Raw genomic sequence first — 4,441 nt, forward strand, 5'->3', positions numbered from 1 at the left:
TTGCCTATTTAGCAGCTCAACTCCTGATAATTGTGGGTAATAAGGGGTATGCAGACTCAGGTTATGCTAAAATACTTCAAGAACTGCTTAGTTGGGCGGCTAGGTGGTGCAGTGAATAGAGCACCAACCCTGGAGTCAGGCAGACCTGAGTTCAAATCCGGCCTCAGACACTTAACACAAAAACTAGCCATGTGACCTTGGGCAAGTCATTTAACCCCAATTGCCCTACCCTTCCCCCTCCAAAAAGGAAATAAAAAAGAACTGCCTAGTTATTTCTGGGGTAAAGTGTGGCCCTTGGCTACATTCAGTAGCACATGGCAGGTCAGACTTTGGTATTACGCCCTTGCTCTGCCATCTTGCTACTTACTGTATGTGCTGTGGTATATGTCATGGGAAGGCCCCTGACCCAATGGCTCCGATGGTCTCTACACACCAAAATATATCTGTAGCCCAGAGACTTTGGCAATCGAATAAAGTCAATCTGTAGGTGTTCAAATGATAGGGTGTGTCAGCAATGCCATATTCACAATGCCTATGGAGATTACAAATATGCTGATATAATTATCCATCACAAAATACATCATGCTTGCCATATGGGGGAATAAGCTGGAAAATTTATTAAGATACCAAAAGACTGAGTCTCAAAACCAGAAAGTGAAAGCCATCAGAGTAGTTATGACATTGGCACAGGTAGATAAAGTAGAAAGCACCCACATTTTCAAGCCTTTAAAACAGAACAGGTTACCTCAGGCAAAGGTCCTCCTCTCCCCACTCACAGCAACCACCCAGCATCCGGGAAGCGTGCTCCCAGCAGCTCCAGCCCCTGGCAGTCCTCAGCAGGAGTCCTTAGCAGAAATTCTGGCTAACTCAAAAAGGGCTTCACGCTGCCACTGCCTCTGCTGCTGCTGCCGCCATCGCCGCCACCACCAGCCACCGCAGGAACTTCATCTTGGCTTCTGCTTCCTCTTGCTCTGCCCCTTCCTGCTACATCAGCAAGTCCAATGGGGCATGGAAGATCTTTAAATCCCATAACCCTTACATTCGGCCCCAAGATCTTTCATGTCCCTTACTTGGCAAAAATACAGTAGGAATAACTGGTGTCAACAAAATGTCACAACAATATAACAAGAATAGCACACAATAAACACAGAAAACCATATTTTAGGGTGGGGCTTGAGCACAAGCTCCCCATCATTTCCCCCACCCTGAACAAATGGGGCCCCAAAATCTTGTGGTAAGGGTTGAATATCTCTTCTTCTATGGCTACTTGCTGCTGAAATCAGATGTAGAGCTGTCCCTGTCTTAAGGGGTCCCATTTGAGAGGTCAGTTCTTAATATGCTTGATGCCAGGTCCAAGGGTGACACATCACAGTTGCAGACAGGGGGTGACATCCAGCTTAAGCTATCAGACATCTACAGATGGAGGGTACCAAGCCTGTGGAAACAAATCTAACAAACAAGGTGAACAGACAAAAAATCAAGAAGAAGCAAAGAGACAATAACCAGACTATTGTAGCCTCACTCATGGTAGAATAAATGATTTAAGGGTACAATTTTGTAATCATCTTCTCCAGAATAAACAATAGTTACAGTGTTATCCCTCCCATGTGCTATAATCTCTGCAGCCTTTGGAACATCATCTGGCTTCCGTTTTACCCATACTTTAGCTCCTGATTTTATTCTATCAGTAGAACCAAATCCTTCAGTTCCTGTGACAGTTATTTTGGAAGGAGGGTCAGTTTTTACAAGTGGCATTGTTTTACAAGGAACAATAATCACTTGAACTATCCTATCATTCTTGTGAATCTGTATGGGCCCTTCACCTAAATTTTGGAATGTTACAACAATTTCTCCTTGATAATTAGAATCTATTACTCCAGCCAATACATGTATTCCTTGAGCTGCTAATCCTGATTTGGGTAAAATCTGTCCAAAGTGATTTTTAGAGATTCTTATGCATATCCCAGTGGAAATTTTTCTTATTTCTTTCCTGTCCAACCAAAAGTCCTCTAAACAATGTAAATCATACCCCACCGAACCAGGTGGTCCTGGGTACGGTGCTGGAACATCTGGCCTCAAGGTCCAATACTCAATATTTGGGATCTTGTGTGTTTGTTGTTTTCTAATTTGCAGATTGGGGGTCATCATTCTGGCTAGAGGTGTACTTCCTCCCAATGGTCTATTTTTCAAATTACGCAAAGCCATGAACAAATTATCCTTCCAATGTTGATATGAATTATTGGAACTTAACTTCCTCAACTGTTCTTTCAGTAATCCATTCATTCTTTCAATTAACCCAGATGCTTCTGGATAATATGGAATATGATATATCCATTCTATATTGTTTAGTATACAATACTTCTTCATTTCATTGCCTTTGAAATGTGACCCATTGTCACTCTGAATCTGCATTGGGGTTCCATAATATAGACTTATGAGATCTAGAGTTTTACAAGTGTTTTTCTAATGGCTCCAATGGTCTCTACACACCAAAATATATCTGTAGCCCAGAGACTTTGGCAATCGAATAAAGTCAATCTGTAGGTGTTCAAATGATAGGGTCACCCACATTCTCACCCTTTCGTCACAATTTTCTTCCATGAGGAGCTGAACTGTTGACAAAAAGCATCTAGAGACAAAGCAAAGGGCCCTTGCATAAACACCAGGAGCAAATCAAAGCTGGCAAATTTATAGTATGAGGGCGTCACTTCCCATATGTCCCTGTGCCTGGAGTTATTGGCACAGGAGGTATGCAATGGTGCAATGGGGTGCCCATCTGGTACACCTAACACAACCACCTCAGAGAATGACTTCAGGTCAGATGCCAACCTGTGACTAAGGAAGAATAGTCAGTGGGTGGGCTAACACACAGCGTTAAGTGGCATTTTGGTAGTTCTGAAGGGCCCCAAAGGGCAGCCCATTTCCCTATTTCATCTGCAAACTGGTTGCCATCCTGCAAAAATAACCACCCTCTGGTATGAACTGGACAATACATCACAGAGATGGCATTGGGAAGCAAAATAGCTTTTAGGAGTTGGTCAATAAGTGAGTCATGAACTATTATTGCTTACAGTTGTAGCGGCAAGCACCCCAAGCGCGTCCTCAGGGTTTGCTGCCCATACAGGTTCTTGGATCTGCTTTGTTAAAGGAAAGCAACTCAAAATGGGTTAACAAGCTTACTTTAATCAGTCAGACATATATCGTTTACCTTGTTCAGGGGAAAAAGGTCAGCACCCCAAACTTCAAAATATACAGACAGAATCATCAAGACATTAACAGATCAAGTAGACAGCTTTCCAAACTGTCCAACCATTACATCCATACCCAGTCAACATCTGGGTTTCCATATCTGGGTTTTTCAAAGCTGGGGGACTCTCAACAATGGCTTCCCAGAATTCAGATCAAATCACAGAACACTTCTCAAAGTGAGTCCCAAAACAAAGCTATACATCAGGGCTTATATAGCCTTCTCCTGGCTCAGAGAATGTAACAACCTTATTGACTCACTGGACAATCAAGAAGTATCTACTGAAAAACAAGCCTCCCTCCCCAGGCTCCAGGTGCACCTCAGCCTAAGGGCAGGGAAGATCTTCCAAATTTGCATTCCCATTACAACAGTTTATGATGATCAAGCCATGCTGCTTCCACAAGGCCCCAGCAGCATGACGCACCTCAAAAGCATATTTGGAATTGGTGTAAATGTTCACTCAGGGGCCCTCGGGAATCTGGCATATCCTGCTCAGTGCCACCAGCTCAGTTCCCTTTGCCCCAAGCACATCAGACAGCACCACCACCCAGTTAATAGCTGTGGCAGATCCAACCACTCCCCCAGTAACTCATATCCAATTCTCATAAAAGGAGAGTTATCTGTGTACACTGTGAGATCCAACTCCTCCAAGAGAACATCTATGAGGTCAGGCCATGGACTCTCCATGGTCTCAATTACCTCAAGGCAATCATGAAGTATCATCATCTTTCAGGGATCAGCAAGGGGAGTATCTGAATGCAAGAAATTACAATGCTGAATGGAGAGAGTAGGGACAGACAAAAGGCTTATCCCACTGACGTCCTAGACCACAGGAAAATGGCAAGAACACCATAAGCACATAGACCATCAATGAGTAGCCAAGGACAAGGGGGTAGGTACTCTGCACAAGCTCAATAGAGATCAGGAGGGCCTGAAGGCACCACACAGCACCTCACAGCATGGATCAAGCTGGTAAGAACCATGATGGGGACTCAATCCCTGGGTGAGGATTTCCAGTGCAAGCCCTCTCCATTCAAGTACAGAAAGGGAAAAAGGCTTATTATAATTGGACAATTCCAGAGTTGGTGGAGGGGCCCTCATCTGCTTCACCTGACTAACCACTCATCTGTCAAGGCCCCTGAGGGTGTGAAGGACTAGGGCCTTCTAGTAGTATAAGCAACTGGTGCCTTGGTG

The 4,441-nt window shown here is 44.1% G+C and overlaps 1 long non-coding RNA gene across 1 annotated transcript; it reads right to left on the reverse strand.

Annotated features, from left to right (window-relative positions):
* Positions 1-592: 592 nt before the first annotated feature.
* Positions 593-3,466, reverse strand: LOC138173300 (uncharacterized). Its single transcript, XR_011171365.1, has 2 exons — positions 3,209-3,466; positions 593-1,449 (listed from the first exon to the last, which is right to left on the reverse strand). It is a non-coding gene; the product is annotated as an uncharacterized lncRNA (long non-coding RNA).
* Between the last annotated feature and the right edge of the window lie 975 nt (positions 3,467-4,441).

Source organism: Petaurus breviceps, unplaced genomic scaffold, assembly GCF_028583685.1.
Source record: "Petaurus breviceps papuanus isolate PSGF00001 unplaced genomic scaffold, PetGlider_PUasm1.0 577, whole genome shotgun sequence".
NCBI lineage: Eukaryota > Metazoa > Chordata > Mammalia > Diprotodontia > Petauridae > Petaurus > Petaurus breviceps.